The 25,452-nt window shown below is 43.0% G+C and overlaps 2 long non-coding RNA genes across 2 annotated transcripts in view; one reads left to right on the top strand and one right to left on the bottom strand.

The window, feature by feature from the left end:
- The window catches only part of LOC306659826, a 784,421-nt gene that overhangs the window by 120,163 nt on the left and 638,806 nt on the right, over window positions 1–25,452 (top strand). The window lies entirely within an intron of this gene.
- On the bottom strand, window positions 17,856–24,786 carry LOC306659827. The gene is made up of 2 exons (XR_013763464.1): window positions 19,869–24,786; window positions 17,856–19,557 (listed from the first exon to the last, which is right to left on the bottom strand). It is a non-coding gene; the product is annotated as an uncharacterized lncRNA (long non-coding RNA).

Here is a 25,452-nt window from a genome sequence, read left to right as displayed (position 1 = left end):
GTTCAACATCTCTAGTAATAAGAGAAATGCAAATCAAAACTACCCTACAATTCCATCCCATCCCAATTAGAATGGTGATTATCAAGAATACTAGCAATAATAGGTGTTGGCGAGGATGTGGGGAAAAAGGTACACTCATACATTGCTGGTGGGGCTGCAAATTAGTGCAGCCACTCTGGAAAGCAGTGTGGAGATTCCTTAGAAAACTTGGAATGGAACCACCATTTGACCCAGCTATCCTACTCGGCCTATACCCAAAGGACTTAAAATCAGCATACTACAGAGATACAGTCACATCAATGTTCATAGCTGCTCAATTCACAATAGCCAGATTGTGGAACCAACCTGGATGCCCTTCAGTTGATGAATGGATAAAGAAACTGTGGTACATATATATATATATATATATATACCATGGAATATTACTCAGCCATAAAGAATTGTAAAATGATGGCATTTGCAGGCAAATGGATGAAATTGGAGAATATCATGCTAAGTGAGATAAGCCAATCTCAAAAAACCAAAGGATGAATGATCTCGCTGATAATCAGATGATGAAACATAATGAGGGGTGGGAGGGGGACAAGAATGGAGGAAAGAGGGACTGTATATAGGGAAAAGGGGGTGGGAGGGGTGTGGGGGGAGGAAAAAATAACAGAATGAGTCAAAAACTATTACCGTAGGTAAATGTATGATTACACAAATGGTATGCCTCTACTTCACGTACAAGCAGAGAAACAAGATGTATCCCATTTGTTTATAATAAAAATAAATTAAAAAAAAACAAAAAAAAAACAAGGTCACCTGCAACCCAATGGACACTAATACATGACATGCTTCTAAATTTCAGTCAACTAGGGAAAGAGAATTTGAATTTCAGAGATTTAAAAGACATAGAAGAGTGTGTAAATCATTTATTTTTTTATGATGTTTCTAAGTGTGTAAATCATTTATTTATTTATTTTCACATGCATTTCTTTTATTTTTTTATTTTTTATTTTTAATTAAAAATCATAAATTTACATAGGGCAATGTTGTTTGATTCATTGTTATTTTTTCCTCTTTCCTCCCATTCCTCCCACCCCTCTTTTCCCTCTGTACAGTCCTTCCTTCCTCCATTCTTACCACCCTCCTTATCCCTAACCCTAAACCTAACCCTAACCCTAATGCTAACCCCTCCTAACCCCCATTATATGTTCTCATCCACTTATCAGCGAGATCATTCGTCCTTTAGTTTTTTTGAGTTTGGCTTATCTCACTTAGCATGATATCCTCCAATTTCATCCATTTGCCTGCAAATGCCATAATTTTATCATTCTTCATGGTGGAGTAATATTCCATTGTATATATATGCCACAGTTTCTTTATCCATTCATCAACTGAAGGGCATCCAGGTTGGTTCCACAATCTGGCTATAGTGAATTGAGCAGCTATGAACAAAAAACTAATTATAAACAAAAGTATATACACAGAAACCACATGATAGCCATACTAATTCAAGTGCCTCTAGGATATAGCACTCTTACTAAACACTCTTGGTGAGAAATATTCTAAGGACAAAAAAGAGTAGAAAAGATCTTAAACATAATTTGGCAATTTTTAAAATAGTAGTAATATTGATGTTATTGTCTTGAAACTATTTTTATACAACAAAGCTAAGTAATTATGTCACTATTATGAGAAACCAAAATGAGTGTAACTGAAAAAGAGAAAAAAGTTTTAATAAAAACATTAAAATTCTATAATGTTAAATATGTATAAGAAATATCAATAGCAACTTATGGTTCTTATTATGGTCTTGTTTTCAAAATAATTTTTAGAAGTATATGATAAGTTAGGAAAATGTATTTAGATGTAAGCATTCATCATATGATATGTGCATCTTACAATTAAATTATATATACTATAATTTTATTATTAATTTGGCACAGAGAATGTTGACTAAGGGTAAAGAGTGCTGTGAAGTATATTCAGATATTTACTAATATCAAAAAAAAAACATAGAAGAACTTTGCCTATGAACTTATAATTATTATATTCAGCATTACAGCTCATGATTATTTTTTAATGATCTGGATTAATGAATTTGAAGTTTTTCAAAAGCCAAAGTTACTTAACAGTGAAGAGGGTCGTAATGCATGTTGGAGAAGTGATTCATTATTTCTGTTGTGGGATTCTTAGGAACTGAGGACATGCTGACCCCTTGAGATCAGGTTGGAGAGATAGAGCTGTTCCAGCTGAGGAAGAAGAGCAAAGTTGACCTCTCTTTAAAGATGGTTCACAGTGGACTGAGTAATGACTTCCCTTTTAGTCATTTGCCTGATGCCAATGAAAATGTACAGAAGAGTGGAGAGGCCCCCTGCAGCCTGAGATCATGAGAGTGAATATTCCTCCTTACTGTGGAGCCTGGTGCTGCTGGGAGGCACCTTCTCAGGTGGCTATTGTCAGCACACGAGTGCCAAGTATTGGGCACAGTTAAGAGTGACCTGGAAGTATTTTCAAAAGGAGAAACCTTACCTTAGCCCTTAACAATGGGTAGGATTTAAACCTGCCAAGAATTGACAGTTTAAGGATGGAGACAGCAAATGCCAACGTGGGTGGAAGAAGCCCAAGGAGGCTGACTGGGAGCTAAGGGACAGATTCTTCTGGAAAGAGGCTGGTAACAGATATGGACACCCTGGAATGCCAGATTTAAGGACCTACCATTCTTTTTTCACTAGGCTTCAGGTAGCTGTCAAAAACATTTGCATGAGAGCTTATTGTATATTCTTTGGTGAGATAGCTAGGTCTCACAAAAGAACAACTTACAGGTGTATAAGGTGACATGCAGGGCCACATGGGCAAGCACCAGAATGATCAGGAGGAAGAAGACAAAGCCAATGGTATCCTTATGCCATGGTCTTTATTGGGATTTCTGTGGGAATGGTAAGATAAGGAAGGGTGAATAGTTTCAGACTGACCAGTATGAATAACTTTGGTGGGCTTTGGGCTGTAGGGATAGACTCTATACCTGGCTGTCTTAGCTCATCTGGACTGCTATAACAAAATAACATATACTGGATGACTTGAAAATAACAAATTTACAGATCTCACAGATCTAGTGACTGGGAAGCCAAAGACCAAGGCACCAGCAGAGTCAGTGTCTGTGAGGGCTTAATTCCTGGTTCATGGATGGCACCTTCTCTTTTGTCTTTACATGGTGGAATGAACCAATGAGTTCCTTTGGCCCTCTTTTCTAAGGGTACTAATACCATTCACGGGGTCTCTGCCTTGAAGATCTAAACACATTAAAAAGACTTCATTCACTAATACTGACAGTTAAGGTATAAATATACAAACTTAAGGGCATAGACATCCAAATTGTAGCTCTGTCCCTGGGATGAGAAAAGTAGATGGGTATTGCCTCCTTGGGTGTATGACCAGATAGAGGAGGTAGGGTTCTATGTTTGTCAGACTTCCATCACTTTAACAAAATACCAGAGCTAATCAACCTGTAAAGAGCAAAGTTTTGAAGATCCCAGCACTTGGAGATCCCAGCATATGTCTGATGGGCCTCTTGCTTTGGACTTGTGCCAAGGCAGCTCATCATGGCTTGGAGCAAAATAAATCACCTCATGGCCAGAAAACAAGCAAATAAACAACAGCAGCAAAACACAGTAAGGAGGGGGAAGGGGTCTCACAGTCTCTTGCAAGTCATGCCTCCAATGACCTAAAGACCTTCTAGAGATTCCATCGCTTCTTAATGGTGCCATGCTGGTGGTCAAGGCTTTAACACATGGGTCTTTTGGTGATATTCCAGAGGCAAACTACAGTAGGCTCTGACTCGTTAGTTTTCATGTCAAAGGCATGTTCCCTGCTGGGCACTTTGCTCTCTCCAAGAATTGTCTAGTCCCAGGAGAAGCAGTTACTCCCCAGGAAGAGTGGTTTTTAGGATGTCAAGGGTGACAATATATATAAAATTAAAATATAAATAATACAGAGCACAAGAGAAGGTGCAGTGATGCAGTGATCAGGAGCCCAGTTGTGGAGCTAAGGTAGATCTTGCTTCTTGTCATAGCTGTACCATGTTGAAACTCATGGTGAGTCAGGGACCTTCTGTCATACAATATAGGTTGGGGGTAGTAAGGATCTAAGTTAGGGCTTTGCAGAAAGAACAGGGAGGATGGTGGGGGAGAACTGCAGGGACTTGCTGAGTTTCTCAATGAAGAGATTTTCAGGGGAGCAGATGGAGATGTCCTCCATCAGTTCATTCACTTAGTTAACAGCTAGTGAGCACCTATTGCCTATATTCCCTTTTATCCTTGTACATCACTTGATGCTCAAAGGTCAAATTTTAGTAAGTCTGAGGTGTCTGACAGGTATCAAGTTGACTTTAACAATAAAAAGTGTGAGACTGAATTTTGGAAGCAGTCTGGGAGCAACAGACATGAATCAGTTGAAAATGATGAGCTTTATAAGAGGGGCAATGTAGGGAGGAGGGAGAAGTGGTTGGAGAGACCTATAAGGTGAAGTTCACCCCTTTCATTCTCCTGTCTAGCTGTACATGAATCTCCTCAGGGGATAGCTTATGTTTTGTTTACTGGAGAGCCCAAGGCTAGATTGCATCAGCTGATGAAGTGGGACCCTCAATCTCAAAGGCTTAAAATGCCCATCCAGCCGTGACCCACAGATGCTTCTATGCTCAGCAACCACCAAAGTTCTTGTTCAATTTTTAAATCAAACATACCTATATACTTCAGTGAATGTAGGTATTTGATCCTATAAATTTTTGATTTGGAACTTCTGGTTGGCATCCATAGTTGAAGTCATGCAGGTCTGAGCTACCAACTAGAAATGCATATTCTCCATTCCCACCACCTTCTTCTCACTCAGGCAGCAGGATGCTCACTAAAGTGTTATACTATAGATTTCTAGATGAAAAGAACCCTGGAGAATAAGATTCAGAACCAGAAAAACAGGCAGGATGAGAACCAGGGTTGCCATGAGTTGGGGCATGGGGGCCAGAGCTCCATTCTTCCCTCTTAGACACCACCTACAGAAGGACTATAAGCCAGATACTTTTCCTGTCCTTGTCACTCTGCACTTGAGGGTCACATCTCCTGCAGAGTGGCCCTTGGCCTAGCTTGGAAGGCAAAAACACAGTGAATGGGATCAGTAATGGGAACAGAAGATTCTACAAAATGGAGAGACTCTGCTGTTTGGGAGTGGGAGTAGGTGCCAGGAAGCCAGAAAGCAATCATGTTAACTACAGATGTCAGGAAGTCTGGTGTAGACACTCAGGGTCCTGTATGTACCCAAGGACTAGATGACTTTGGTGTCCCACAGAATTTCAGGGATGTCTGAAATGTTTGCAACTTTTAGGGAAGTAGCACATAAGCATCATGGGGAGCCCAACAGCAAAATCTGCACTATCAGGAAGTCATCTTAGGGAGGAGTGTTCATTTTCTTTGAGAGGTCCCAGGAATTATTTGGAAAACACCACAATGTCATTAACTGGGTCCCTCTCTAACTCCCTTCTCATAAAGCCTCTGTTCAACAAAAGCACTGAGCCATTCAGCAAGGACTTTGTCAATAATGGAAACACAGCTTAGAGGTCACTATTTTCCCAGGTATGCAGCTGAGTTCTGGGCCTCACCTGTGTTCCCTGGGAGCTCCACATCCTGGAGAGAGACCCCTGATGGGTTAGGGAAGGAAACAGACCCTGAACATAGGCTCCAGCCCCTGGGTCTGAGTGGAGAAAGTGTTCTGTGTCCCTCCCCAATAGTCTGCTTGACTGTGAGGAAATTACCCAGCCCTGGATGCCTCACCTGAGGGCTGTGCACTGCAGTTGGGTGAGGATCATCCTTCAGCCCACCAGAGGAAGAAGCTTCTGGGTTATTTTTCTCACAGTAAACATGACCAGCTTTCCTTAAAGGGGCCTGCAGAAAGGGTGGACATCAGGTATTCTGTTCCTTAGCTACGTTGACAGCACTTTTTGCTTCTTTCAGGGAGAAGTGAGTGTCAATATATGATTTGAATCTGCTTTGTTCAGATTGTGCTGGAAAAATTTTACTGTCCTTTATTCGTTATAAATAAAATTAATGGTGAATCCGAGTCCCTACTTATCAGGAAAAGCAAGATATCCAGACTCAACCTCAGGGTTCAGCCTGCTGGGATCACAGTTCTGGCCACAGTCCCCTCATTGTCCTGTCCAGAAAAGGATGGGCAGGGCTGACCCAGGATCCACAGTGACTGCCCTGGACCTCCACACAATCGGCTGGGCAGTTGCTTTACTCCTCTAACCAGTTACCTCGTTCAGTCAAGAAGGTTGTGGTCAAGAGGACAGAGGACTCTGTTGTACTTATTGTCTTCATTGGACACTAGTACTCATTGTTTCTTGATATTATAATTTCCTTTCCATCCTCACTACTCAAATGCAGTTGCCCCTCAGTATCCACAGTTTCCACATCTATAGATTGAAGCAAAGAAGGATCAAAAATATATTTTAAAAGAAATTGCTTTAGTATTGAACACATACATTTTTTCTTGTCATTATTCCCTAAACAATGCAGCATCACATCTATTTACACAGCATTTTTATTTCCTTAGTTAATGTAATTAATCTAGAGATGACTTAAAGTGTGCAGGAGAATGTATGTACGTTTGATACGAAATGATACCATTTTGTATAAGGGACTTGAACGTCCATGGGTTTTGATGTCTGCAGGTGTTCTAGAACCAATTCTCTGAAGACATACTATTGCCCCTGGTGTGGGGACCCTTATCTGCACTCCCTGGGACTGTATCATGAAGCATCGATAGAAGAAGGATGACTGCATATGCTTCCTGGTGTCTGGCTCCACCATAGTTCTAATAGCTCCCAAGTTGGTCTTCCTACTTGTGTTGTAATCCTTCCAATTCAGCTCTACATTTTAATCAGATAAATCTTTCTCAAGCATAAATTTGATGCTGTTATTCTCCTGTTCATAAAAGTGTCAGGCTTCCTTGTAAGACAGTTAATTTTACTGTAACAGTTTTTGAATGACAGTCCAGGGGATTCCGTGACAAGAGTCATAATTTCACCCATGAGGAGTTCCTAATCTAGAAATATCAGATAATATGCACACTACACTTATTCCATGCTATGGAACAGACAGACACATAGGGATATAGGGACTCAAGGAAAGCATCTAACTATTCCCATGAGGTATTTCTTCCTTACTCAGAGGAAAGGAGAAAGAAATGTCATTTTGATCTGGCTAGCATCCACTCCTGCTAACAGTACCCACTTTACCTCTGAGCAACTGACCCTTACCCATTTGTATGGTCTTCAGACCATTAGTACTCAAGGTGCTCCAGCATCCAGGACTGAGTACATATTCCTGTATGGCTGGTCATATTGTGTCTATCTTCCTCATTCTAAGAACTAAATGCCCTTGGCATGGATTATTATGCACTGTGGCCCCATTCCTTCCCCATTCCTCCAGCTCTTATACGCATGATGTCTTGCTCATTTTTACATCTATTTTCTTCCTTAAAGCCAGGGGTGTCATATTTTTATTCTGAGACAGTCCCACAGGTCACCTATGAGCAAAGACTTAGGAACCAGTAGAGCTAGCAGGTTCTGTGACATAATGATTGAATGGACTTTAGACTTGGCTCTATCTAACTGAGCCTTAGGTTTTCAGTCTGTAAAATGGGAACAAGACTCACCTTACAGGACTATGAAAGAGTAGAGGAGGTAGATTTATAAAGAAACCATTCAATAATGTGTGAGACCCAAAGAGTCCCTGAACACACTGCATCAGACCCAGCATGCAGCATGAACCCAGTTCAACAAATTAGTCTTGGAAAGGAAATACACCTTTGTTCTGTGCTGGGTCCTTGAAACAGGTGTAAAGTTTTCCTTCACCTCTCTTCTCCCAGGGAGTTTTTTTGTGAGTCCACTAGACATGTGAACTGCGCACACTTCACTTGAGGGTTCCACTAAGATGGGTGTGTATTATCTACGGATAACTTTGCTGCCTGATTTGTGGTGTGTTCCATTTACAGATACCCTGGTCTTCCCTTATCCCTTCTGAGTTCTGACGATACCCTCAAAAGGTAGATGTTCTCACTCTCCCTGTTTTATTGAAGTTCAAAATGGTGAATGACTCCCTGAAGGTCATGTAGCTAGCGGCTACTGGTTGGTATAGCCTGAATTGCAAACAATGTTTCTTTCCACCATTCAGCAATGCCTTTTTCACTTGAAAATTCTAGCATGCCCAGCCTTAGCATAGCAGAAACTCTCTAGGTAGGGCCTCTATTTTGAGGGATCACCAAACTAGAAAGCAACAGGGAGGCTGCTGGGTGGTGATTCCTAGGGGAACAGCTGTCTTTTTTGGAGAGTAGAGCCCAGGTGAGGATATGGAAGTTCTGATATCCGTTTCTTTAAGGATGATGCTCCCGACTTGGTGTTTTGCAGGCAGGGAGCCAACAGAAGAGGAGGTCTGAAATGTGGTAGGCCTCTAGCTTTTAAAAGCTCCATTCTGTTTAGTTGGTTTATATTAAGGAAATTACACCATAACTTTAGCACGCCCTTTGTGTCTTCCTCTGTATCACACTTTCTCTCTTCCTTTCCTCTTCGTATTTTCTCTTCTTGCTCACTCTTTCTTCCTAGAATTTCTCTCCTCTGTTCCTCATCTTTCCTTTCTCTCTCTACCTCTGTCTCTCTGCCTCAGCTGCATGGTGATCGAGTTAGGAAGACATGTAATCTATTCTCTTGCCCCAGAGCTGTGACTTCAGAACCATAGAGAAACTTTTGGGGAAAGAGACCCAGAAGAGTTTAGCACTTATCAAAAGCACATCAGAGTCTGCGAAGTAGACTTCCTGTTTATATAGTCCTTCTCCTCCCAAGAGGCTCAGCTGAGCCTGACCAGCTGTGGCCTGGGCAAGCCGCCTCACTCCAAAACCCAGTATCTCACTGAATCTGTCAGACCCCTGCCTTTTACCCTTGGCTACAGGTTCTCTGGGAACCCTGAGTTTTGGTGCATCCCACACCTGCATCTTGCTTTCTTTGTGCACTTTATTCTTCCACTTCTCCAGTCTTTCTCCATTAGGGGAATCCTGTGGGTATATTTTCTGCGGAAAGGTCCCGGGGTGTCTCATGTTCACCCCTACTGTGCAGCTAGTAACAGAGAGGCATAACTGACTGGGAGTCTCCTAATCCCCTGTCCTTGAGGCAAGAGTCTTTGTCTCTGACCTGAGACAGCACCCAAATTCATGCACCTACCAGCCCCATGCATTTATTAAATACCTACTATGTTCTCCATGCCATTCAAGGGACCTAGTGACAAAAATGGAAAAAACAAGGATTCCTTCCTTTACAGTCTTGTGAAACTCACATGCTAACGAGGACTATAGGTCTAAAAACAAACTTTGAAGAAACTGTCACCTTATGGTCAATTGTGAGAGGGTGATAGGTCAGGGACAAAGACGAGTTTGAGCACTGGCTGTTGTCTGCTCAGGGAGACTAGGAACTACTGGAGGAGATTCCACTGAGTTGAGACCTCAAAGAGTGAGGAAGAGTCAGCAATGGTAGATACAGGGAGCTCTGGGAGGAATTTGAGTTTTATTCTAATGGTGTGGAAAAGCCATTAGAGATTAACCCTCAGGGGAAAGGATAGAAACAAATTTATTTTTTTAAAGATAAAATAAACTGGCAGGAGCTGTTAGATTCCTGATTGGTAGAGTCTTTCACCATAAAAGACCCTGTTGCATGGCATGTGCCATATGACTAGGGGCTGGGCCCTGTCAGTGATGACCTTGGACTAAGCCCCAAGGTACTAGGAGTCACACAGTGAGCTCCTCAGTCCTCCCAGGAATGGGGCCATTGTTGAACAGAGACCATGGCACAGTCTACGGGCTGACATCTGTTTCAACAAGGAAGCAGCTTCAGTCTCTCAGTCTCATGCCTGATGACTTCCTTCTCATTGGCACCAAATATGTTGTGTTGACCCACAAAGGAGGGAAAGCTGTCTACCATGGCTGCAAAACAGTTAAATGAAAATAGGGCATACAGCAAGGACAGGCACCATCACAGAGGAATTGTCCAAGACAGGGCCTACTGGGTGACTCAGCCTAACTCCATTTGGGAGAATGGGAAACAATAAATTGTCAAAACAACTCCATGTTAAATGAACCCAATCTTGGGGCCCTCAGGTGACCCACAGAAAATGCTTATCTTATGTCAACCACCTGGGATGGCAGGCAGCTCTCTGGAGACCTTATTAGAGGAAACTTTCTTCCTTGGACATCAGGCAATAGTGTACTAAGTGAACTATGAATGATTTTCCAAAGCAAGACTGGACATTCCATCACCCATGATAAAGATGTTGATAAGCTGACTTTACCACCCTAACAGGAACCAACTTGAATCTTGGAGTCCTACAGCAGAGGACAAACAGAATACAATCTGAAAACAATGAGAGGAGTCGTGGCTAGGTTGAACTGAAAAGCACCTTATTTCCATCCTTGCTCCATTAAAATAAAGTTAGAAGTTAATAGAGTAGTCCCTCCTTATCTCAGATTTCTCTTCCTATGATTTCAGTTATTCCACAATCAACAATGGTTTGAAAACATCAAATGGAAAATTCCAGAAACAATTTGCAAATTTAAAATTTTTTTCCATCTGAGTAATATGATGACACCTTTGCACTGTCCCACTCCATCACTCCTGGAATGTGAATCATTCCTTTGTCCAGTGTATTCTTACTCATTAGTTACTTAGTAGCCATCTTGGTTATCAGTTTGATTGGTCACAGTATTGCAGTACTTGTGTACAAGTAACCCTTACATAGTGTCCTAATGCTACCTCAAAATGACTATGTCGGTCACCTCACTTCATCTTATCACATAGACGTACCATATCACATCATCCTAAAATGATGGTACACACAGTATAAGGTATTTTAAGAGAGAGACCACATTAACTTTTATTATAGTATATTTTATTATTAGTTTTTAATTAACCTCACACTGTACCTAATTGACAAAATTTGCCAAAGGTTTGTATGTATAGGGAAAAAACATAGTATACATAAGATTCAGTACCAACTGAAGTTTCAGGCATCTATTGGGGGATCTTGGAACATATTCCCTAACAGATAAGCAGGTACTACTCTATGTCATAACCTATCATACTGTACTTATTAATTGCCCTATGCATGAACTAGTTTTTGTAATAGGTATGAGAATCATCACCATGTTGTGAGGATATATTGAGTTTATTATATTAAACATTTTTTCACGTATTAACTCTCCCCAGAGGTAATATTTTGAGACGATAAGGTTGGGACTCAGAGAAGTTGACTTGCCTGAGGAGACACAGACTAAGCCTGGACTGTAGCTCTGCTTAACTGTACGTCTGCTTAAATCCAAAGCAAGGGCTTGAAACCTCCAAACTTAATGCAGAGTACACTTATGAAGTTTCCACTGCAGAGGGTGAATTGAGTTCTTTTCAGCAAATTCTTTAGGCATTCTTATAACTCACATAATTAAATTTCCCCCTAGGAATTTTTATACAGAGATGCTAGAGCTGGGACAGATTATGTCCCTGGTCAGGGTTGAAACCTGGACCCAGAATGAACCAAATAAGGGATCAGCTCCCCTTCAGAGTGCTTAATACTGCTGTTCTATATCTCAGCTATTTACTTTTACTATAAAAGTAGCACAAATTTGTTGCAAGAAATGCTAACATCATGAAAAAAATGTAATTTGAAAGCAGGACAGTCTATATCATTAAGGGTCCCAACAGAAAACAGATGGCACACTTAGAGAAGGATCTTCTCAGAAAAGACTAATAAAGGCACTCAGTGCAAGCAGATACAAGGAGGGGAAGAAGTTATCCAATACAAAGTCAGGGTGTGCTGTACCAAGGGCATCCCTGGACAGAGCTCTAACCTTCAACCATCAGAGACCTGGGCAATCTGGTCAGAAGGTTCCAGGACATAGACCTCCTGACCTCATCTCTTCCCACTATGCCCATAGGCTGCTGATGATGCAGAGAACAGTGCCTGAGGGTTGGGTCCCAGGCAGAGTTCAGGGTCAAGGGAGTGGAGATGAGGTCCAGAGGGGACACCGGGTATTCCATACAGTCTCCTAGAATTTCATTCCATAAAGCAACCTCTGTTCACTGCAATGTCTCTAACATCCTTAAAGAACTGATTCTTGGATCACTCACCAAACCTAGATTTTCCTCCCCACCAAAGTCCCTGAAAGCCAGCTTGCTCCCCATGACTTTCACAGGGATTGCTTGAGTAGAATAAAGTCTGCTGCACACACAGACAAATGAGAACAATGAAGACATAAAAGTGGGACAGAAGGAGGCAGCAGCACAGAGACTGAGCCCTCAGTAATGGCTGAGAGATGGAAGGGAGGATGGGGCAGGCATGCTCACCCAGCTGCTTAGAAACCCTCCCCTCCACTTACTGCCTCTCCTAGTTGACCCCACCCCCACATGCCCTGCATCCTCCTCTCCCCAGCGTGCGCGCGCGCACACACACAGACACACACACAGACACACACACACACACACGCACACTCACACACAGATATCTCCTTGTGCAGGAGTAAGCTGCTTTGTCCAGTGCAAAGTCAGGGTGTATTGTGCCTAGGGAGAGGAAAAAAGGGAAAGAGGGAAAAGGAGAGAGGGAAAGGAGAAAGGGAAAAAGGAGAAGGGGCTGGTGTGATCAAGTGTGGAGGCCCTGAGGGTTCTGAGAAGTTATTAGAGTTTGACTTCATTTTTCCAAGGTCATGTAACCTTGCTGATGGTGTGTGTGTGTGTATGTGTGTGTGTTGGTTGGCGTGGAACAGTTGAGGAATCACGAGTGATTTAGGTTTTGGACTTGAACTGGATGATAAATAAGACTCAGAGACTGGGACTTGAATGGGCTTACATGGAATAAGGTAGATGTGAGTCAAGATTTCTGCTTGTCTGTGTGAAGTTTGAGGTGATTGGATCAATGCATTTGCAGTTTAGGTGAAAAGTCAAGAAGAATGATACAAATGTGGGATCCCAGCTGGACTCTAGATTAGTCTTCAGTGGGTGGGTTTGGGTAGGTTCGCCTTTAGCACTAGATGGGGATCTCTCCTTCTTTCGCTTTCTTTTGCTTTTTTTTTTTTTCCCTCTTCCTTTCTCTGTTTCTATCTGTATCTCTTACACCCCTCCTCTCTGCATCTCTTTCTGTTTCTCTCTCTCTGTCTCTAAATCTCTCTATCTGACTTTCTCTGTCTCTGTCTCCCTCTCTCTATCACCATCCCCGGACAAGTGGAATGGGGAGTCGGAGGACACACAGAATGACCCAGAATGCCTTGCCTCTAGGACTGGAGTAGAGTGAAGATGTGGAAGAATCAGAGAAACAAGGCTAGCAGCAGCTTCAGGGCTGAGGCTGGTTCAGCACTCCCCTGCCCAACCCTAGGTCTGGGCAGGCTGGAATGGGGCCACCCTCCAGGACTTCTCCAGGACAGCCTCCAAGAAATATGGGCTTAGTTCCACCTGACCCCAGCCCTTTTCTTGAGAGAGAGAAAATGATTTAAAGAGTCAACTACTCTGTGATAGTGGGAACAGCAACAGGAGAAATTTTCATCAATGACAAAGGTGTTTGTCTAGATACCAGCCAGTGAGGAAGACTGTTGAAGGTCACGGGGCTCAGAGGCAGAGTCTTTTTAGGGTGTCTATTGACAGAAACAGGATACAATCTTGCATGTCTTGGGATGCCCAACTTTACATGGCCTCCCCCTATCACCTTGGCCACATCTTGTTTGTTTTTGTGGAGGGCTAGTTGGGAATGGGCATGAGCTTCCCCCTTGTAGAATGAAAGCAGAATTTGAGGTGATATCTGAAAATAGGCAGCTGAAGACAGGCCTGGCTTGTCTGTGTGGTAGGAACTAGGAAACAGCTTTGGGGGACTTTCCCAGAGGCATTGGGGAGATGTTTGAATAAGAATCGAAGACAATAACTCCCGGCCTTGTCGCCTGTATAATACAACCGTTACTGTCAAGGACACTGAGGTCAATGAGGAGACAATAGGGCAGGGCAAACTCAACTCCACATAAGGGAGAATTTCAGAGTACAGTGGTCACCATTTATCCTCTGGGGCTACCTCTTAAGACCCCAGTGGATTCTTGAAACTGTGTGTAGCACCAAACCTTACGTATGCCCATTCTTTCTATACATGTGTACATATATAGAGTGAAGAATTTTCACTTTGTCACCTTAAGGAAGAAATTGATTTCTCTTGGGCAAATGTGAATGGCCAGCATCACTTCTTTTCTGCCTTGGGGAAATTACTAAGTAGAATAAGGGTTATTAGAACACAAGCACCACGACTGTTACAGTTGAGTTGCTGCTCAGAGTGGCACCCAATTTAAACTTATGAATTTTTCTGGAATTTTCCATCTTATATTTTCAGACCTTGGCTGACCAGAGGTAACTGAGACCACATAAAGCAAAACTGAGAATAAGAGAGCACTTATGTTATTAAACCTGGAAGAGGGGTTCCTCCACTCTTAGAGGAGGGGATACCTATGGAAGTGGGTGACCAAGGGGCAGATTAATATCCCAGAGGTTGAGCATTTCTTTCTATCTAGTGATCTCATGGTTCTCTTGCCCTATGGCCCCAGGATCTTACATGGCCCCCACCAGCACAGTTCCACACCTTGTAACAAGGCAAATGTCCAGGGTCCAGAGCACATGCTCTCTCCCTGTGGTCCTGAGTGTGTAGCATCACATCACCCTGGTCCTGATAGAAATGTGCATGCTGAGATCTCACCCAGATTTGTGGAATCAGGAACTGTGGGGTGCAAACAGAAAACCATGCTTCAAAAAGCCCTTGGATAAATTCTGATGTTCCCTCAAGTTAATGAACCACTGACCTAGAGCAGTGATTTCCCACCCAGCTGAGCATTGAAATCGCTACACAGTTTTGAAAAGTACTGCTTTCCATACCCACCCCTGATTCTGATTTCACTGGTCTTAAGGTGTTAGGGTTGGAATCCTAAATATCCCCCAAAAGCCAATGTATTAAAAGTCTTAGGCCCTAGAGAGGTGCTACTAGGGGTGGGACTGGACTCTTTGGGAGCCCCTCCTTAGTGGAGGTCCTTAGGTCATTAGAAGCATGACTTCACAGGGCATTGTGGCACTTGGGTCTCTCTCACCTCCTCGCCACGAGGAGAGCAGTTTTGTTTCTCCACGTTCTCCTCCATGAAGTCTGCCTTGTCACAGGCACAAAGCAATGGTGCCAATGGAGTATGGACTGAAATCTCCACAACTGTGAGTCAAAATGATCCTTTCTCTTTGAGAATTAATTGCCTCAGATACTTTGTTATTTTTATATTTGTTATATTTTTGTCATGGTGACTAACACACAGGGCCTGGAATTCGGGATCCTAATGGCAGCCCAGGTTGAGAGCGCCGGTACCTATCCCCCAAACCTATCAGGACTGTGTTATTTCTAGACTTGCTGTTCACATCTCTTTGCTGTTCTGTATTTCTTTACTAAAACTTCCTCTTGGATTTGCCTTTTTTCTTTCATACACTGCAAGTAGGTTAGAGGAGTAATTGTCCATTTTAAACTTTTGTGGGATAAAAGTGAGTAAAGTAAGAGACTAGTGAGTAAATCTTTTTTCTGGAAATTTTGCACATGTATAGTGAATATAGTATATTCTATGTTTGCCAATGTTGCAGTCTTTTATCCTGAGAGTTATAGTGTTCTATATTAAGCTGAATATAACTATATTATTTTGAAATAAATATTATATTTTATGTATATGTACTATAGTTTATGTTAATAAAATATTTTCCTTGCAAATGTAACCACACTAGTCTTTTTAGAGAAATGTTAGCTGACCACATTATTCACATTATAATATGACCAATGTAAAATCCTCGGGGCGTATGGATGACACCAACAAAAGCAGGACACCATTTGTAAATATCCAACATGTGAGGGGTTTGCTGCCTCCCTTCTTAGGATAGCAAATCAGGCTTTGACCAATGAGAAGGCCAATGGACTTGGAGTTGCCTAAAATATGGAAGAGGTGAAGCTGTGCAAGGGCCTGCTGCCCTCAGATGGCCTCCTGGCAGGGTCATCTGCAGGTGTGACATGGAGAAAGTTTTTACCTGAGCTCCTGGAGCTCACATCCAGGAGAGGGACAGATATTGTATACACAATCAAATATGAATGCAGCAGAGACCTGGGGTCATGAAGAGAGTGGAGTGCAGCAGAAAACATGGCCACTTATTAGAGGAAAGCATCCAGCTGCAGGACAAACCAGGTTGAAAAGAAGTCTTGGGCAGAGGAAAAATGCATGAGAAGACCCTGCGGGAGGCAGGAATGAGAGGTGTGATTGAGGATGAGACTGGAGATGAGTACTTTGGAACGTTCAAATGAAGGACTGATAAGTTCTCATGTCCTATGGCATAATAAGGTGGTTATAGTTAATAATGATGAAGCTCAAAATAGTTATAGGAAGGGATTTTTAATATATTCATCATAAAGAAATGATAGAAGTTTAAGGTGATGGATATGTTAATGACTCAGAATTGATCATTATTCTATGCATGCATGAAGTAAAACATTACCTTATACTTCATAAATATTAACACATTATGTGCCAACCAAAAAATTAAAATTGAATAAATAAACTATGTAGAACATTTTTTTAATTTAGTGCCTACAATGAGCATCTACTTTATTAGGCACCAGTGGGGAACCCAAAAACATAATAAGATGTATCTTTTTGATCCAGAATCTAACATTTGCCTGCCTTTGAGGGAACTTTCAATCTTCCTGAAGAAAGAAATGATCAGATCCAAAATTCTAAATAGTGCAAGATGGTTATTAAGACCTATCTCATGTTGTTTAAAATTAAATGTTCAATATTATTTAATAAATCTATCTTCCATCCTTTTAGAATATTTATATGTTTGGTTTTTTTCCCCTCCAGACTCTCCTCCAATCTTGCATATTTTTCACACTATAGATGACCTTGAAGGGACATATCCAGGGAATTAGGCATCTTCTGTGTTTCTGGTTCTGGTTGCTGCAAAATGCAAAGTCCCTGAACCTGCTTTCATTACACTGAGTCTCAGGGACATGACCAAAGAGTCACCATTCAAAGTCAGAAATTTCCCCAAAGCTGGCAGCTCCCTCTGGTTCTTCTGAAGGTTTGGACTTAGTTGAGTCCTTGAGATGGAATTTCTCATAGCATCTTTAGATTTTGCCTCAAACCCTAGCTCAAACCTGCAAAGATGCTTTTTTCTGTTGCCATGGTTCAAATATGGTTTGTCCTCTCCAAAACTCATGTGAAAATTTGATTGCCATGTGGTAGTTTCAGAGGTTGGGGGCCTTTAAGAGATGACTGGGTCATAATGAGGGAAGAAATGCCTTTCTCACAGGACTGGCTCAGTTACCTTGAGAGTGGATCATTGCAACATGAGCTCATCCTTTCTTGCTTTCTCTCTTCTGTGTATACCCCCCCCCCCCGCCCTTCCACTTTTCTGTCATGTTATGACACAACACAAAAGCCTCCCTAGATGAGACTGTCAATCGTGGACTTACAACCTCCAGAACTGTGAGCTAGATAAACTTTTCTTTTTCCTTAATAAATTACCCAGTCTGAGGTATTCTATAATAGCAACAGAAAGCAGATGAAGACATCTGTCCTGCTTTGCTTATATTTGATGCTGAGTGGTGTGAATATGTGAACAAAAATAATGGGGAAGGAACATTTCAGTGCTGGGACCTTCTAAAATTTGCTCCACTTTGATATAACTCCTGTAAAACAGCTTTCAGTGTGTGTTGGGGGAAAAGGCAATGGCAATCTTATTTTCAAACTGCATGAGACATTTCTATTTATCATTCTAAGCAAACTCTGGATGGCAGTCAGGTTGAGAGGTGAGTGTGGAGGGACCTGGGTGGAGAGTTCTGTCTGTCTGTCATTTTACTTGGAATCTTTATTTTCTTGGTTGGGAGACCATCTGCTTCTGCTGTCACTGTTACACTGGCATGAGGTGGTGTGGGGCCCTCTGGCAGGACAACTGTGGGATGAATTTTCTGAGGCTGGAACAATTGGGATTGAAGGATGGAATATGGAACTCTAAACTCCCAAGAACACATGTGTTCAAAACAGTGGAAATTTGTGGTTTGTGATTTTGTCAGCAGAATTAAGAAAGGGTAAAATACTCAGAAAAGATTTTCTGTTCATAGGTAAAGGAGCAAAAATGATTTCCAACCACAACTTTGGCAACAGACTTAAAATTAGGCATGCTTTCCCCTTCAGGTTGTTATGGGGACATATGGCTCTAAGGATCCCTGGGTTCTGGGTCCAGAAAAGTGACCTTCCCAGCCTTCCTTAAACTACAGCTCAGAGAGCTGCAGTGGGTGGCAATTTACATAACCTCAGGCTGTTTGTTTAAACATTATGTTCAACAAGTAATTAAAATGTCTTGTAATGAGTTTATGGGGTTTAGGATTGAGTCTTAGGATCTGGAAATTTCCATGAAATTGGAAAAAGTTGATGACTTTTGCTAATGAAATCAGGACTATGGGGAATGTGGCTCAAAGTCCAGCTCAAGTAGGGCATCTTGGGGGAAGCAGAGATAGAAGCTAGCTGGGTCCCTGTGTGCCCTAAGTTCAAGACCCCTGACCATAAGAAATTGGGATGATTTCTGAAACCTGACTTCCTAAAAGTATCCCACCCTTGGTTACTTCAAAGCTCTCACGTCATTCCTGCCAGAGCACACTGGGAGAAAGTCTTCAGGAAAAAGACCAAATGAAGGAGCTGCAATTCACCTGCCAGCTTCCAATGAAGGATGATCGTCAATACAGACAGCTGAAGGGACATCACTGAGAGCACCTGTCACTTCACTAAGAAATGGACCTGCTTACAGATAGAGGCAGAAAGAGAGACTTAAAAATGAAGGAAGGATATGCCTGCTTTCAGGCTTTCAGGGAAGAACAAAGGGAGGGATCCCAACTTATTCTGGGCTCCCTGGACACAATAGTTTATAGATCCTCAAAGCCCTGATGCTTGCCCTCAAGCCAACACCATACAGAGACAGAGGGGAGCCATGTAGTGTGACTGACGATTGATCTAGATCTGCTCTTGATCTTGTGTGGCCCTGTCTGTGAGAAGTGTGGCAAGTTTAATGATATCGTGTGTCTGGAGCAGCCAGACCTTTGGTACATAGTTAGCACTTGGAAAATATTAGCTGGCATCATTTTTGCTATTATTCCTCTTACTTTTTATCAGCCTCTGCCCTGACTCCTTCATTTGTGCCGAAAAGATCTAACTCTTCCTTTTCCAATTCCAGGATGCACTTCTGCCACCCACCCTTTTGAACTCAAGGTTGCTCATGATTTATGGACAGGGTGGTGTGTCACTGAGCGCATGCCTGTGCATGCCAGGTCCTAAAGTACAAGTCATGGCACACTGTACCCCAGGAAAGCCCATAGGCATGCAGAAGGCAAAGATGTGTATGATCCCCTTTGGGCTCAAGGTGACCCTTACTATTGTTGCCACAACCCCTTCTACTCCCTGATTGTGGCGGGCGACGCCCAGGGTCGCACCACAAAGACCAAGCTAAGATGGCGGCTGGCACAGTGCCAGTGGGTGTGTAGTTTGTCTCTCACTGTAAACAGGAAAATGAGCACACTGGCTATCCCTGTCAGACCATGCCTAAGCTACCAATAGTAATATTCCAAGACCCACTTCCCCTTGGCAACAAGTTTCTGATTGGTTTGTTCACTGTATATAAGTGAGCGTTCTTCCTGTAATAAAGGTCCTTTCCGTCCAAGCAAGTAGAGTGTGGAGCCTGTTTCACTTTGTGTCCTGCTGGTCGTCGACACCTGACATCTTTACCAGATGCCTGTTGTGTCCGAGACACAGAGGAAGGAGGAACTAACTGGTTTTAGATAGCTCAATAAAAAAAACCATGGAGATTAGCTGGACATGGTGGTATGCACCTGGAATCTCAGTGACTTGGGAGGCTGAGTGAGGAAGATCACATATTTGAGGGCAGCATCAGCAACTTAGTGATACACTATCTCAAATAAAATATGGACTGAAGATGTAGCTCAATGACAGAGCACCCCTGGGTTTAATCTGCAGTATTGCCAAAAAACAACAACAACAACAACAACAACAACAACAACAACAAAAAACTAAAACAGAGCACAAGTGGAGACAGAGGTCCTGCTGCTTTATATACATGGCCAGGAAAGTGCTTAACTGCTTAACTTGCCTGTTTACTCATCTGCAAACAGAAATAGCACCTCTTTGCAGGGACCAGGGAACCTTAACAGTGTGTGTTAAGCAGATGGCACATGCATGGGTACAATGAATGTTGGCTTAGCTGTCCTTACCTGGGCTCAGGCTCCTGCTCCGCCCCACCTCTAAAGCAGTCAAGGGATGACCCCAAGCCCTGTGCAGCATGTTGTGGATGAAGAGCCAAAGACAAGACCAGGGTTCAGAACTCAGAACCTCACAGACTGCACAGTGTTCCAGTGTGGATTGTGATGAATAGGTATTGACCACATGCCCAATATTCCTTTTCAGACTCCATGGATTCCAATCTCTCCTCTTCCCAGCCTCCCTATCTTACACCTGGCTCCCAGGGAGAATGAGAAGTCCAGCTCCAGGCTGAGGATCCAGATGTCCCCAGAAAGCAGCAAGTTCACGTGAAGAGAGGAAATGGGGGCCAGAGGAGGAAGTACAGAAAGGATCTATGACTTTTCCTGGAAAAAGAGGAGAGTAGGGAGAAAGATCTGGGAAGAGGTAGACCCTCTGCCTTTCTACCCATAAGCTTAGTAGGCCCCCCAAACTCACCTACTGTTTGATGGTGCTGCCATACAATTTATCATCCAAACTAGGACATTCAGAAAAGGAAAGAGGACACCTTCAGTTGTTTTTCTTGGACAGGTAAACATACATGGGGCCATCCTAGGCATCTCAGAATGCGTGGTCACTCCATGCTTTGAGAACTTTGAAAGGGCACCTGAACATCATCATGAACCCCTTGGTTCTTGATTTCTCCTTTGGGAATCTTGAAGTTCTGGTCTTCCCCTTTCAAGAACTTCATGTTCCAGGCACCATTCCTTTCAACTTTCGGAGTGTAGACCCAGATCATGGTGCACAGTGACCAGGCTTAAGAAGTCAGCAGTGTCTCAGTGAACCCACTCCACTGGCATAGACTACCCTACAGGTTCCTTGATGGGATAAGTCTCCCAGTCCTTGTTCTCAAATAGAACAAGGACTATGGCAACTATAGGGAGACAAGGTTTCCTTATTCTAGCACAGAGTGAGGACTGCACTCTTCCTATGATGATTTAGACTTTTCTACTAAAGGCACAAAAAAGTTTGGGAGTCAGAGATAAATGGGTTTAGATCCAGAGCTTCAGCTTCATGTGCTCAATGGAATCCACATGAGCCTGAGCATCCTTGTCTCTGAGTGTGGTCAGTAGTGTCTTGATAACATGCATTAGACACATGACTTACTCTGGAAGACTGAATGAGATACTGATACAAGAGCACAGAGCAAGAGGCTTAATCATTTGCAATTACTTCCATATGGTTCGAGTCTGAGATATCTCCATTTAATCATAAAGCCTACAGCTCCTTGAGAGGAAAATGTAGCCATTAGATGTATACCTTAACAGCAAAGTGTATTCTGATTTTAAAAAGATTTTTTAAAAAGTGCTTCTCAAATTAAGTAAATTTTCTCTGCCTTTTCATTATTTCCTTTCCACTTAAGATGGATGCACTGGGCTCATCATTGGGTCTGTGTACACTACCTTTTTCTGACAAACTACAATAAAATTTGTTTTATATTGTGATGTGCACACAGAGACATGCACACACACAGACTGACCTTCCATTTAGTAGTTATGATGTATGACCACATGTTCCATTTTATTTTCTTCTTTCTTTTCTATTTTATGTTTTAGAATTGCTGCTTCTGACAAGCTACTTGGATTCTACAGTCTGAATATGCCTAGTATTTCCTCTCAGTGGACTCTCATTTAAACCTTGGATATATCCTTGGGTCCTAGAGTCTACAAACTCTGTCCCTTCCTGACACCTCTGCCTGGGATGATGCTGCTATGCAAAGTGCAAGGAAGGTGTTTTGGTGTGTCACTGTCAGACAGACCTAGGGTGAACCCCTGCCTCCCCACATCTGAGCTCTGAGATGTGGAGTAGCTTCCACTGCTGCTCTGAAGTTCAGGCATTATGTCCCTCTCATGGGACAGTGCTGGGTATCTGTGGAATTGTCTCGACAACTAAAGACCTAGCAGAAAGTACTCTGGACATAAACTTTCCCTGGTAATGTCAGCTGGACAGAAAGCACCTGACCAGTCTGTACCCTTTCCCTCATGGGAATGTGCATGGAATGTGTTAGCCTCCAGTTTCCCCTTGGCCTCCTGAGCAGGTGCAGCCCACACAGCCTGCTGTGCTTGTGCTCCCTCAGAGGAAGAACTGGAAAGAGCTGGTCCATGGTGGGCCTCATTCTCCAGTGCCTAGGCTCCTTCATGGTGGCTGGAAGGAGAGCCGCAGCCCCTGAGGCTCAGGAATGTCCAGAATGGTTGTTCACTCACGGCTTACAAGCCCATGTGAGCAGGGCCAATGGTCCCATGTTCAGGAAAATGCCTGGGAAAAGGGAAGAACAAGGTCAGCTTGTGGTTGCTTCTAGGGCCTTCCAGACTGGCCAAGACTAACCATTTCTCTTCCCGAATCACTTCTTTGAGTATGGCTCAGAGCTTGGGTGCTACATGGGAACACTGGGCACAGCCAACACTGCCAGCAATTCCTTCTGAGCTATTAGCCCCCTCCCTCTGCTTCTTCTCAGGGGTTGGGTTTCCCTCCCAGGTTGGCTGTGAGCAGCTGCTTTTAGGCCACACCAGCAGCAGTCTGGTGGACTGAGGCCTGCACCTCGCAGGGCAGTAGGAATAGCACAGAGAATGCTGGAAAAGAAGCAGAAAAACTGCATGGTTATGGGCTTATATTTTAAGCCAAACAAGTCTGGGTCTGAATCCCCTCTGTCCCTTTCTGGCTGTGTCCATTGGTGGAAGGACAATGCCTTGGCTTCTAGTAGCTGATTATATATAGTACTCCCTATTGGTTGCTTTATACTACTTGGTAGTGTCTCCGGAATTATGCATCTCCAGGGCTCTGGCTGTCTAGCCTTCCACTGCTCCATGTCAGATCTGTGCCCAAACAGACATCTGGCCCAGAGACTTGCATTGGCTCTGGCTGTCACCCCTTCCCACTCAGTTACCAGTTGCAAAGTTCAGATGGGCTGAGTCCCAGTTCAGTGCCAATCATCTTCTGTAGTCTACTCAGGTCTTGTGCACAGAGCCCCAGGGCAGGGAGGAACCCTGGGAAGGAGGTCTTTCTGGGGAAAGGGATGATTTTTAAAATCTATACTTAACAGTAAATGAACCGCTCTAGTGCATTATGGTCTGGGACTCTGGAGGAAGGGTCAGACACACAGGATTGCAGAGAAAGGGCAATATGTGACTGATGATACATGAACTGGAGTGAGCTGAATTTGGGTCCAGAGATTGGACCCAAAGTGTGGCCCTGAGTGTGCAAAGGAATGTGCAATCCTGGGAGGCAGGTGTTGCTACCTTTATTAGAGACATGAGCCAAGAAAGAGTCCAACATGTTCACATCCTATTGATTTATCATGCAGTCATTCAAAAATTGTTTCTTTAGTACACTCCATGAGCCAACCAGAAAAATAATTAGTGAAAAACATGGGCCACATCCTTCTCTTGTGGTATAACATGGGAAAGCAGACAATAAATAAGTGGACATGGTCGGGGGTGATGTGGAGAACAGCAGAAGGCAGGGCGTGCCAACAGGGAGAAGCAAGGCCATGATGGGCAAGGACTGTAGGAAAGGGATGGGCGAGCCATGTGGAACATAGGCAAAGGGACCACCTTGTACAAAACTTGTCTGCCAAGGCTAGTGTCCTGCCCAGTTTAGGGATAGAAGGAGTTCTGTATGGTTGGAGCAGAGAGAGGTCAGAGAAATGATAGGGGTCAAGTGTACAAACTTTTATAGGGTATTGTTCTTTATGAACTGGAACTGCAGTGTTTGAGTTTAGGTGCCATCCCTGCCATCATCACAAGCCACTCTGGTGTCAGTTGAGAGGTGTTATGTTGAAAGGGCTTGAAGATAGACTAGTTGGGAGTCTACTGACACCTGTGTCTTGAACCAGGACAGTAGCAGTGAGAAGTGATTGGATTTTGGAAGTATTTGGAAAGAACTCATTGAGTTTATTAATGGGTTAGCTCAGGGTTGGAGGAGATAATACATTAAATCTAAGATATATATAAGGGTCTCTGATTCCCTGAAAGGATAAAGCTGCCATTTATAAAAATGAAAATAAGCATATTGTGGGAGAGTAGGATTCTTGTTTCATTTTGCATGTGATACATTTCAAAGAAAGAGCCAGGTGAGCATGTCTATAGCCCAGGAGAGGGGTCTGGCCTGCGGGCAGCACTATGGGATGGACAGCTTCACAAAAAACATGGTGTTCGAGGCCAAGAGAGCAAGTAAGTTCACCTGATTTGAAACAGGAGTGACCAAGGACTGAGCTCTGGATGTCCTTATGCTTAGATGTCTGGAGGAGGAAAAGGAAAGAGCATAGGGCATGGAGAAATAGCGAAGCTGAAAAACAGTCGTAACGGGGGACACCTAAAATTCAAGAACAAAATGTTTCCAGGAAGATGATTAACAAGGTCAAATGATGCTGACAGGCTGAATAGATTGTGAAGTGATAAATGACTTTCAGATTTGTCAAGACGGGGCTTCCTGATGATCTTGAAAAATAGTAGTTCTAGTGGTGTGAACATTAAAATTCTAATTGCAATAGAGTCAAGGGTTGGGTAAGGAGTTGGGGAGGAGATAAGGGTTGGGGAGGAGAGAGATTGGACACAGGAAATAGAGACCACTCTTTTGAGGATTATTGTGAGATGAGGAGCAAAGGAATATTGCAGAAGCACTAGGGGAACATCAGGGTAGAAGAACAATGTAGAGACTGTTTCACACTTAGTTTTTCATCCGACATTAAAGCATGTGGCATGTTGAGTAGACTGAAAAATCTGCAGAGGTGAAGGGAGAGTCAGGAGAGATGTTCTTTTGCAGACAAGCAGTGCTAGACTCCACATGCCAGGTGCAGGGTGGCTAATCAACATGGCCTCCACACAGGTGACAATAATAACAGATCAGACAGAAAGGTACATAAGAGCTGAAGCCTGTGGAAGTCTCCTTATTTTTCCCTTTTATTCTACAATGTGGGAATCCAGATTGTCAGCTGAGAGTGGGGAGAGAGAAGAGGACGAAGGTTTAAAGAAACAGAAAAATGTGTGGAACAAGTACCTAGGAGAAGGGAGAGAGAATGGAACAGGGAAGTGTGGTAGGGTCACC

The sequence above is a fragment of the Sciurus vulgaris genome (assembly GCF_902686455.1).
Source record: "Sciurus vulgaris genome assembly, chromosome: 4".
Taxonomy (NCBI): domain Eukaryota; kingdom Metazoa; phylum Chordata; class Mammalia; order Rodentia; family Sciuridae; genus Sciurus; species Sciurus vulgaris.
Note: the sequence above shows the minus strand (reverse complement) of the source record. Positions and strands in the feature narration are given on the sequence as shown.